Source organism: Pteronotus mesoamericanus, unplaced genomic scaffold (assembly GCF_021234165.1).
Source record: "Pteronotus mesoamericanus isolate MK-2021 breed Mesoamerican mustached bat unplaced genomic scaffold, CSHL_Meso_final contig_752, whole genome shotgun sequence".
In the NCBI taxonomy this organism is placed as follows: Eukaryota; Metazoa; Chordata; class Mammalia; order Chiroptera; family Mormoopidae; genus Pteronotus; species Pteronotus mesoamericanus.
The window spans coordinates 1,526,129-1,538,716 of record NW_026555251.1 but is presented as its reverse complement, the minus strand read 5'-3'; the positions used below and the strand labels follow the sequence as shown (position 1 = coordinate 1,538,716).

General features: G+C 42.9%; 1 pseudogene; it reads right to left on the bottom strand.

The window, feature by feature from the left end:
- Positions 1-444: 444 nt before the first annotated feature.
- On the bottom strand, positions 445-2,802 carry LOC129079087 (glyceraldehyde-3-phosphate dehydrogenase-like; annotated as a pseudogene).
- Positions 2,803-12,588: the final 9,786 nt, after the last annotated feature.

The following is a 12,588-nucleotide window of genomic DNA, read 5'->3' as shown; positions in this document are numbered from 1 at the left end:
CGTTAGCTATCTATCTATTTACTTATATCCTTGGTACAGTTTTGTAGTTTTTGAATAAACATCTTGTTCATATCTTACGGATTTGTTCTTTGGAAAAGAGGCACTGGTTATTTGTTTTGTTTCTCTATTTTGATTTTTTTAAATTGCCATGGAGGGAAGCTTTGATATTTCATGGTTGTTCTGATATTCCACTATTGCACTGAAGTTGTCTTATTTAACACTCTCATTTTATTCTTTTTTTTTTTTGGCGGGGGGTACAGTGAACTTAATTGATGGCGCATGACAAGGCAGGGCTCCCTAATCCCCTCCATTCTTCAGGGGGTCTAGGATGGAAACTGGAGGTCAGGAGATTCTCAGTGTGTTGGGGAATCGATTTGGAGCAAGGACTCCCCAGCAGCTGAGGGCCTCTCCTCCTGTCTCTGGGGCTGGTGGTCAGTGGGGCTCTTACTCCTTGGAGGCCACGTGGACAATAAGGTCCACCACCCTGTTACTGTAGCCACATTCATTGTAATACCAGGAAATGAGCTTGACAAAGTGATCATTGAGGGTAATGCCAGCCCCAGCATCGAAGGTGGAGGAGTGGGTGTCACTGTTAAAGTTGCAGGAGACAACCTGGTCCTTGGTATAACCCAGGATGCCCTTGAGGGGGCCCTCTGATGCCTGCTTCACTACCATCTTGATGCCATCGTATTTGGCAGCTTTCTCTAGGTGGCAGGTCAGGGGTCCACAGCTGACATATTCGGGATGGGAACACAGAAGGCCATGCCAGTGAGCTTCCCATTCAGCTCAGGGATGGCCTTGCCCACAGCCTTGGCAGCACCAGTCGAAGCAGGGATGATGTTCTGGGCAGCCCCTCAGCCACCACACCACAGCTTCCCACAGGGGTCATCCACAGTCTTCTGGGTGGCAATGATGGCATGGACTGTGGTCATGAGCCCCTCCACAATGCCAAAGTTGTCATGGATAACCTTGGCCAGGGGAACCAAGCAGTTGGCGGTGCAGGAGGCATTGTTGACAGTCTTTATGGAGCTTTCATACTTGTCAGTTCACACCATCACAAACATGGGGGCATTGGAAGAAGGGGCAGAGATGATGACCCTCTTGGCTCCACCCTTCAAGTGAGCCCCAGGCTTCTCCATGGTAGTGAAGACACCAGTGGGCTCCACAACATACTCAGCACCAGCATCACCCCATTTGATGTTGGCGGGATCTTGCTCCTGGAAGACGGAGATGGACTTTCCATTGACGACAAGCTTCCTGCTCTCAGCCTTGACTGTGCCTTTGGACTTGCCATGAGTAGAATCACACTGGAACATGTAGACCATGTAGTTGAGGTCATTGATGACGACAACATCCACTTTGCCAGAGTGAAAAGCAGCCCTGGTGACCAGGCACCCAATATGGCCCAATCCATCCACTCCAACTCACCATTACGTCTCAGGGTTGGAGGTGGCCCTGAGCAGGAAGACGTGGCTGCCTGTCGGACTGGAGGAGCAGAGAGCCTATTCTTTTGTATTTCTATGTAAATGATCGTATTATTGCAAATGGTATTTTTCTCTTTCATCCTTCTTTTATTTATTCTCCCTCCTCCTTTTTCTCCCTTTGATGCAGCGGCCAGCACCTCCAGAATCATGTTGAATAGATGGGCACTTGAATATTATTTCCAGGCAGAATGGGTATTTTTTAAAAATGTTTTTTGGAAGTTATAGAATTAAGAAAGTTAAATTTTTACTGCTCTGTTGATGCTTTTTAAAAAATTTTATCAAATGCTTTTTTTGGTGCGTGGTGGGATAACCACAGAATTTTCCTGTTTTATACAGTGAACTGTATTAACACATTTTATAAAGCTGAATCAGCCTATATAATTGGGAAAACCCCAAACTGATTTTGAGGCACTATACTTTTAATCACTGCTCAATTTGATTTACTAATATTTTATTTTGGATTTAGGCAGCTAGTCTTTGTTGGTTCGTGCTCTCCTTACCTGGTTCTTCTATCTCACTGGCCACTGTTTCTCAGTATCTCCTGCTGCCCTATCCTGGAACTTCCAGGGCTCAGGTCTTGACTCTTCTCTCCTCTTTCTCTGCACCCACTTGTAGGTGATCTTCCCCGGACCTTAATACCATCTATATGCTGACAGCTCACATGTATATAATGTTAACTAGTCTTGATTCTGATCCCAGACTCATGTAACTTACATCCATATCTACTTAACATGTCTAGGATAGAATTGCTAATTTTTCTTCTCAAAGTTTTCCACCCGCAACCCTTCCCAAGTCTGCAAACAGCAACAGCATTCTCTAGTTGCTCAGGACAAAAACTTTGAAATCCATTTTAACTTTTTTTTGTCTTTCATATCTTATATTCAATCCATCAACAAATCCTTTGATTTTACTGATCATTTATTGCTCCTTATTACTTCCAGCCAGTCCAAGCTATCATCTCTTACCTATATTATTGCAATAGCATCTAACAGTTCTCCTTGCTTTTATTCTTACCCTCTTTCCATTCATTAACACAGCAGAATGGTCCCTAATTTCTCTTAGTCACTCTTTTCTCTCCAGGTTGGCCTTCATGCTCTTTCTCCAACATGCTTAATGAGCTTCAACATTAGAGCCTTTGCACCTGTTGAGTGCAAAGTACTCTTGAGTGGCCATACCTTTTTCCTAACCCCCTTCAGGCTTTTGTTCAAATGATTTCTTGTCCTGAGGACTTCCTCAGCCACCATCCATACAACTGCAGTCCTCACTTCCAGCATCCCTTACACTCCGTGTCCTGCTTCTTTCCCCCCACAGCACTCATCTCCATTTGATGCACTGGTTATTGTTTGTTCACTGACTCCTTCCCCAACTGGAGTGTAATCTCCATGAAGGCAGAGACTGGCCTATTTTGTTTGTTTTTGTGTCTCTAGCACTAAGAATAATGCCTGCACATAGTAGTTTGTCTCATAAACATTTATTAAATTAAAGAAAGATTTTTCTCTTGCATTTGTGGGTTGATATTAATGCCAAAGACATTATCTCGCTTTTATCCCTTTTTTCCATTACAAAAGTATTTTTGTAACAGGAATACAATCATGCCTTTTCCCTCCCTCAAATGTAAAAACTGAAGCTCAGAGAGGCCTAAGGGATTTCTCAAGGTCAGAAGCCAGTTTATGGTTGAATTGGATTAGAATCTGCACCTTACGGAAACCTGAGGGACCACAACAGTATCACAGGCTGGGGAGCTTTCAGGGATTGGAAGCTCAGACCAACTGAGTTAAGAAGATGCTGTGACCCATCCTCCTTTGCAGCCCACTCTACTCTTCTGGAGATAAGACATTAGACAAAAGACATTAGAGAGTACATGGGCTTAGGATCAGCTCTGTAATCAGAGGGCACTAGTAAAATGGGATCATTCCATGCTACTCTTGTGTGCTGACCACCTGCTGTTTGCCTCTCCAGGTCCACTCCAGCTGTCCCTACTCTGTTCTTCCTCCACCCTCAGTATTACCTACTTGCATCAATGTGCTTCAGTCATCAGTCATCATCAATGTGACTGATTACCTACAGCATCAATGAGCTTCATTGCTTTCTGACCCTTGATTGGGTTGGGCCCATAGATAAAAATTATAGAACAGTCAGATTGCAGGTTTATTTCCTTAGCTCCCTCCCTGTAGGATTCCCACAAGCTGGCCATGTCTTTCAGTCCAGGGCTACAACTCCTATTAGGCAGCTCCCTACCTTCTGCCACAAAAGATACTCTCAGTGCCTGTAACTGCTCCTTCTGTGGTCCCTTCAGCCCAGGAAAGATAAGATTCCCAGCTGTTGCCTATCTAATGACACTGCACATCCTGCCCACACTTTGTGAATCATTCTAAACTTTCATTATAGTGTAGAATTTGAGTGTGTCATCGTCCCTCTGGGGTCCCCAATTGACATTATGACTCTAAGGATTCAATGAGGTGACATAGTGCCTGACACAATTCAAATTTACCAGCCACTTTTCTATTTTAAATGCATGATCTCTCTTGAGTTTCACAACACCCTTGCAAGACAGAAATACTGAGCTGTTTACTACAGTGGAGGAACCAGAAGCCAAGGAAAGGTTAAATCTAGTGTCCCAGAGTCAGAGAGAGAACTCAAATCCAACTTGACTTACTCCATAACCAGACAGTCCCTACCCCACATCCCGAAGGTTATAATGAGATTATTCATTGTCTTTATCTTCTTTCTCCTCTTCAGCTCATTGGTTGTTGGTAGCATAGAAACCAAAGTTAAGTCAAGGTTTTGGTTTGATTTCATCTAGGTCAACTTCCTGAAAGAGGAAGGAGGGAAAAGGTGCCTTTGAGAGTAACACTCTCTGTTGACAGGGGAGCTTGAAGAGGAAAAACCTTTCTGAAGGCTGAAGAACTGTCCCAGAGTAGGCTGTGGTCGTTCTGAAGGAGCCCTTTTCAAGGCACTGCCTCTTCCCTTGGCACACTCATTGCTTTCCTTTCTCTCATCCTTTTGGCGCCTTGGCAGCAAAAAGAATTTCAGTTAGACTTTGAGAAGTACTTCTATAATCCTCCTTGAGAAGCCACTTGGACATGTTTATATCCTTCCATGGAGACCATGATGTGGGTCAGGTTGTTATCTTGCTATTGTATTTATCAATAGACGGAGCTACTTCCACTCCTCTGTCTTACGTTTTTGCTATTCCCCCTAGTTGTCTATAAGCTTCCCTAATGCAGAGCAATCACCTCACAGTGGCTGGCCCTAAAGCTATGGGATGGAGTGGAAGTTGTGTTTGGGAGTGTCAGTAACATAATTCTGAAAAAACTCCATATTTCATTTATGACCTTTTATTGTTGTAACAGCACTTACGGTCCCAGCCAACTGCTGAGAAATCTGTCTATGGTTTTTTTTTTTTAATTCTTTATTTTAAAATCATGTTTACTCTATTACAGTTGTCTCGGTTTTTCTCCCTTTGCCCTCCTACCCATCCCCCAGTGCCCCACCACAGCCAATTCCCACTCTGTTGTCCATGTCCATGGGTCATTCATACATGTTCTTTGTTTAGTCCCTTCCCCTTCTTCCCACCATTGCCCTCTTTCCCCGTCCCCTCTGGTCACTTTCAGTCTGCTCCATGTTTCCATGCCTGTGGTTTATTTTGTTCGTAAGTTCATTTTATTGAATAGAGTCAACTTATAGGTGAGGTCATATGGTTTTTGTCTTTCACTGACTGGCTTATTTCACTTAGCATAATATTCTCCAGTTCTATCCATGTTTTCACAAAAGGTAGGATTTCCTTATTTCTCTTAAATACATGCAGATTGATTTTATTTATTTATTTTTGAAATGTCAAGATTCATTATAAAATATTAAAAAATTTAAATCCATTATAAAGTCTCAGCAATTAAACCAACATGACACCAGCACAGAAATAATCAAGTAGATCAATGAAATAAAATAAGCATTCTAGAAACAAACGTATATATCTTTCTAACAATGTAGTATATGATTAAATTGACATTTCAAATCAATGAGGAAAAAGGCTTATTCAACAAATAAGGTGCACAGACAACTATTCCTTGAAATAAAACAAATATAGAGCTCCTTTTCACACATTATACAAAAAACATTCAGGTGAGTTAAAAATCAATATGTAGAATCAAGATGGCGGAGAGGCGAGTGGAAGTCACACTGACTTCCTCCACAGACCAACCTGATATTACTACTGAATTGTGGAGAAATCACCTGGAACAAACAACTGAACAAGAGTGAGAGAAGAGCCTTGTAACCTTGGAGAAAGAAGAATCGGCTTTAGTGCAATCTAACTGGTATGGAGTGCGGGAGAGACCTGAGAAGGAGGGCAGGGTGCCCATGGGTGGCAGCACTAGAAGGATACTGAAACAGGCAGTTGGATCCCCCTGAGGAGAGCAGGGTTCAAACCAAAAGCGGGGATCTCTAGCCCACAGCACCAGAGCCCAAAAAGCACACAGAAAACAGCCAGCTGCAAAACCTGGCAGGGTTGCTCACTGTCAGAGATAGGCAGCTGGAGATGCAAAGAACTGTTTAAAGGGTCAACGCACAAATTTTTATTTGCAGCCACTTACCCTGGTCTCTGGCAAAGGCGGGGGCAGAGTGGGCTAGAGATGCCTGAGGAGAAACGGGGGAAGGAGGCTTTGGGGAGAGATCTGGGAGAGTAGCCGGCGGGATCTCAGTGCTGTCTCATCCCCCATGTGGCAGCAACCACCTTGCTCAGGCAGAGACCACTCCCCCTGAGCGGTACCAACATCAAAAGACTGAAGAGCCCCACCCCCAGGTGGGATTCCACCCCACCCCTTGCTGTCTAAGCTGCCTGCTGAGTGCAGAGTGGCAGCCGCAGACAGTAGATCCCCGGCTAAAGGGGGCGCAGATAGGTCTGGCGACACTTGAGGAGAGACTGGGGATGGAGGCTTTGGGGAGAGAACGGAGAGAGTAGCTGGCAGGATCCCAATGTGGACTCCTCCCCCATATGGCAGCAACATGAGAGGACCCAATAACCCCGCCCCCCAGGAGGGACTCCGCCCCGCCCTAAGCTGTCGAAGGCACCCTGCTGAGTGCAGAGAGAATAGATAAACAGCTGAAGGAGACAGCCACAGACAGTAGATTACTGGAAGTCTCGGACAGACTGCCTAAGGTCAGACAGGGTCAACATCTGACATCATCAGAGGCAGATCCAGAAAGTGAAGACAGTGGTCTCCAACCATAGAAATCCACACCACAAACTCAGGAAATTAAGACAGATCAACTTAAGAATCAGAAGCAAAAGAGAAGAGTCTCACAAGTAATGGGAAGACAAAGAAATACGCCCCACTCGAAGGGAAAGGAGCAATCCCCAGAAAGAGAACTAAATGAAACAGAGGCAAGTAAACTATCAGATATTGAGTTCCAAACAACGGATCTAAGGAAACTCAATGAGCTCAGTGAGCTCAGAGAGAATTACCAAAAACTACAGGGAAACGACGAGGAACTTACTGCAAACTATATCAGCATGAAGAAGAATATAGAAACTATCAAGTTATGGTACATATACACAATGGAATACTACGCAGCAGAAAGAAAAAAAAGAACTACTAAACTTCGCGACAGCATGGATGGAACTGGAGAGCATTATGCTAAGCAAAATAAGCCAGGGGGCGAAAGACAAATACCATATGATCTCACCTATAAGTGGAACCTAACCAACAATACAAAGATGTAAGGAAAATAAGACCAGCAACACTGAAAGGAAAAGAAATCAACAGAGACAAGAGGGAAGGAGGGAGGGGGGGCGGGGACAAGGAAGGGAAGGGGAAAGTCAAGGAACATATAGCAAGGACTCATGGACAAAACAAAGGGGAAGAGCTGAGGGAGGGAAGGAGGGAGTGGGCAAGGGAAAGTGGTGGGGGGTTGGCAGAGACAAATGTATTTGAAAAAATAAAATTAAAAAAATTTGAAAAAGAAAAAAAAAGGAAACTATCAATAAGAGACAAAAGGGAATGAAGAATGCAATTTCTGAACTAAAGAACACAGTAGAAGGAATCCAAAGCAGGCTAGATGAAGCAAAGGATCAAATCAGCAAGCTGGAGGACAAGGTAGAAAAAAGCTCCCAGAAAGAGCAAGAAAATGAAAAAAGACTCAAAAAGAATGAAGAAGCGTTTAGGGAAATGCAGGACAACCTGAAACGTCATAATATCTGTATAATAGGGATATCAGAAGGAGAAGAGGAGGCGGAAGGGATAGAGAACCTGTTTGAAGAAGTCATGATGGAAAACTTCCCCAGTTGGAGGAGAGAAAAAGTCACACACATCCAGGAAGCACAGAGGGCCCCATTCAAGAGGAACACAATGAGGCCCACTCCAAGGCACATCATCATTAAAATGGCAAATATCAAAGACAGAGAATCCTAAGGGAAGCAAGGGACAAGCAGGTAGTAACATACAAGGGAGCCCCAATATGGCTAGCAGCTGACTTCTCAACAGAAACACTGCAAGTTAGAAGGGACTGGCAAGAAATATTCCAAGTCGTGAAAAGCAAAGGCCTGCAACCAAGACTGCTCTACCCAGCAAGGCTCTCAAATAAAATGGAAGGCGAAATAAGGAGTTTCCGAGACAAAAGAAGGCTGAAAGACTACACCTCCACCAAACCAGCACTGCAAAATATGCTAAAGGGACTGCTTTAAGATGCAGAAAAAGAGTCTATGACTACCCAGTTCCTTTCACAGTTGCCAATACTTGATATTACCAATATTTTTAATATTCATTAATCTGATTGTGACAATGATGTTATTTTAATTGTTCCTTTACTATTTGTTGAAACTAAACCTGTTTTTGTATATTATTGCCTATTTATATTATTTTTAATAAGCTTTAAATGACTTGTTGGTATTCTTTACCCATTTATTGATGAAAGGTTTGTAGAACTATTTAAAAAAAAAAAACAACCCATTAACCATGTTTTAGATGTGTTGCAAATACTTTTCTATTCTATTCCTGGTCCTTTAACTTTTTTTATATGTATATTACTATATATTGTTAAATTTTTAATATAGTCATATTGTCAATATTTACTTTATAGCTTCTGGGGTTGAATATTTTACTTTAGGTCATGAAAAATATTACTTTGTATTTTCTCCAAAAACTCCTTTGATTCTACATATTGATTTTTAACTCACCTGAATATTTCTTGTATAATGTGTGAAATAGGACTCTCTATTTGTTTTATTTCAAGTAATAGTGGTCCATGCACCTTGTTTGTTGAATAAGCCTTAATTTTCCCACTGATTTGAAATATCAACTTAATCAAATATTATATTGTTAGATATATACGTTTGTCTCTAGAATATTCATTATATTTCATTGATCAACCTGATTACTTCTGTGCTGGTGCTATGTTGGTTTAACTGCTGAGATTTTATAAGGGTTTTGAATTTTTTTAATATAATTAACTTTGATATTTAAAAAAATAAAATCAATCTGCATTTAAGAAAGAAAAAAAAAAGAAGTACAAGTTGGTAGTTACAGAATGGCCATGGGGGGTGTAAAGTACATCACAGGAAATGGAGCAGCCAAAGAACTTATATGCATGACCCATTGACATGAGCAACTGTGGGGAGATTGCCTGAGGGAGTAGGGGGTGCTGGCTGGAGGGGGGCAAAGGGAGAAATGTCAGGACAATTGTAAAAGCATAATCAATAAAATATAATTTTAAAAATTTTTAAAAATGAACTCTGAATAGAAAATAAATAATAAATAAAAGAATAAAGTCACAACTGAAAGGCTAATTTTCCAATGGTCCTTCCCTCACCATTGCTTGGACCCCTTCTTTCTGGGAGGGAATTTTCAGGCAAAGAATCACTTAAAGAAATAGCCTAAATGGATGTGTCTTCTCTCCTTCTAAATTCCATTGGTGTCTAATTTATCCTCCAATGAGGTTAAAAAATGTGCTATATCTTGATTAGGAAGAAATCTGAAGGCCCTCTTTCCTCTCTTGCTGACCTCTGACTTACATGGATAAGGCAGACTGGTGCTGGAAGGCCAGAAGACTCAGCACCCATCTGCAGGAGTTGCTGCAAACCCTCCCTCTTCCACCTCCTCGGGACAGTGTGTTTCCAGGCTTCGCCAGAGCACACCAGTAGAATGCAATACAATCTGCCGTTGCGGGAGCTTGACTTGATAGGTACAAACAGAAAGCAACTCCATTCTTTTATTCTACCATGGTCCCTTCACACACATTCTTTCCTGACAATTGAAGAAGCTTTTAGAAAAACCTCATGGCTTTTGGGGTAAATATCAGATTTAAAAAGAAAAGTCCAGAGCAATATAATACTAGAGCCTCCAATTCTTATCCTCTTTGAAAGCCCTGTCCCCCAGCCTAGGTCTGCACAAGTTGGAGCCCTGAGGAGCGAGGAGCAGGGGCAGTCAGTGTGTCACTGTGTTCTCAGTCCACCTCTTCCTCCACTCATTGACTCTTGTTTGGACCACCACTCCCACAGACAGACAGGTTAGAGATGGGGGAGAAAGAAAAGACAGGAAGGTCTAACCTGACATAAAGGTACTATGACATCTGTGCCCTCTGAACATGGCAGACCCCAACAAAATCTATAGTTCTGTTGATATGGATGACATCTACTCTACTAGTTGCTTATGCCCTTGACTTCCTCCAGTCTGCAGCTGAGGAAACACTCCCTCCTGGCATCCCTTCATGCCCTGCCAGACTCTGGGAGAGGAGCAGCTGGAGGACACCTTGTCCCTCTCTAACCATTCTCCTCAGGCCTGGCCAGCCACAGCCTCTCACCTTTAGACCTTCTCAGACATTCACTAGGTTATTGAATGATTCTCTTCAACTCCCACATTGGGTTAAACGGGAAGGGATCAACCCCTTTTTCTTTCTCATGGGAGGAGGTGGGCTGTCTGTCCACTGACAGCTCACTCTAGAGAAAGCCTCCCAGTCACCTTACCAACTTCTCTGCATCTTATTTTTACACCTTTGAGATGGATGAGAAACTAAGGGTCATGCAACCAGTTTAATACATGTTTATGCTAAGTAGAGGGATAGGCATAGTTCCCAGTTCTGGAGCCTCAGCCACACTCTGCTTCACAGGAGACCTCACCTAGGTTCACCACTGACCCCAAGTGGGTGAGCACCAGACTCAGAGCCACTCACCCATTCACCCACAAACATTCTTTGAGAACTTAGTTCAGATTGCCATGACAAAATACCATAGGCCAGGGGGCTCCAACAATAGAAATTTATTTCTCACAGTTCTCGGAGCTGGGAAAACTAAGGTCAAAGAGCCAGCAAAGTATGCTTTATTCTGAGGCCTCTTCTCTTGACTTGCATGGGGGGGCTGCCATCTTGCTGTGTGCTCACATGCTGAGGGGATGGGAAGATAATCCCACCATGAGGGCCCCAGTCTCATTACCTCATCTAACCCTAATTATTTCCCAAAGACCTCAGCTCTGAACACCATCATGTTGCAGGGGTAGGGCTTCAATATATGAATTGGGTCAGGGGAGACGAAAGCATTCAGTCCATAATGAGCATCTACTGAATGTCAGGCCCTATGCTGGGCCATGAGGATAAGAGCAAACACGAAACATGCCAGTTGGGACAGAAAGACCAATTATAGATACATAATTGCACCACAGTATGAGAGATGCAAAGTGACAGCCCAGAGGGAGGGTTAATGGAGGCAGCTGCCCAAAAGTCTCTGTCCTAAAAAGGATGACAATGATGTGGGGGGACACCAGTGGGCACACAGACGGGTGGGTGTCCAGCAGACCTGTGGGGACCACTCACCCAGCCTTGCTCCTCACGTAGGGAAGGGTGCCCTTGAATGCCAGCTTTTTGGTAGGAACATATGTACAGCCAGTGTAGGCATCCTGATACAAAACCAGGATGAACTTCAATTGATAGTGGATTGGCCAAGTGGATTGAACACTTGACATCTGGTTGGACTGTGCCAGGGCTTTCCCATTCTTTCCCAACAAACCTGGAAATAGGGAACTGTACTTCTACTTTGTAAGTAAATAAACTGATATTGAAATACAGAAGTGTGTATCTGCGTACAGGAAGCAAATACACTCACAGCCCAAGAGAAGGCTGCATGCTGCTTGAAAAGAACAACTCCTTAACCATGAGCTTCCAGCACCTATTAGTATCCCAGCACACAGGTGTTTCTATCACTTCCAGCTTTTTCCTCAAAATGTCATAAAGGAAAGTTCATCTAACTCCAGGTTCTTTCCATTTTTTTTAGAGGCCAAAATAAAAATAGGTTTATCATCCCATCTGAAGTTGCTCAATAAAAGTGGTTCTGAATCAAGCAACACAGATGACCATTTTTTTAAATGGAACCTTTTCACTTCCATTTAAAAAACAAAAAACAAAAACAAAAACATGAAGGCAAATTTACCAGGATGCGTCTGTGACAATCTGAAAATCAGGAAGTCCTCTTTTACTTTCCAGTTTATTTACAGGCACAGCCTAGTGACAGCAGCAAATATTTTTCCAGTGCAGTGACTTGGAGGGGCCATGGGAGACAAAGCAGCAAACAGATGCTCCCATGTCCCTAAAAATGAGTGTGGCACTGCCACTATCACACAGTCCCAAAGCAGGTCCCAACCTGCTTAGGCCATCAGCAGACACAGTCTCTCAGTGGACTCTGCCTCCCAAGGGAACAAGCTAGGTCTCTCCTGGCTCCCCTTCTATTCCAGGAAGAGAGGAAAGAAATCGGGGGCTCCTGTTAGGAAATGGATTGAGTGATCAGAAGAGAAGACATCCAGAAAGACTCTGTTTCCAAAAATCTGCTAGATACAACAGGCCCTAAGGTAGCTCTGACTTTATCATCTTTCCCGGAAATTTTAGAATAAAAAACCTGTTTCTCTGGGGTGGCTTTCAAGTTGTCTTCACAGAAGATATCTTTTTACATTTTTATGGAAACCCTATCCAGGAGCCTCTGGGCACTGCTCCAACCTTTTTCTAAAATTTATTTTTAATTTTTCAATTACAGTTCAATTTTTTTACTAGTTTACATTAAGTATTATATTAGTTTTAGAGGTACAGCATAGTGGTTAGACATTCACATCACTTATAAAGTGATACC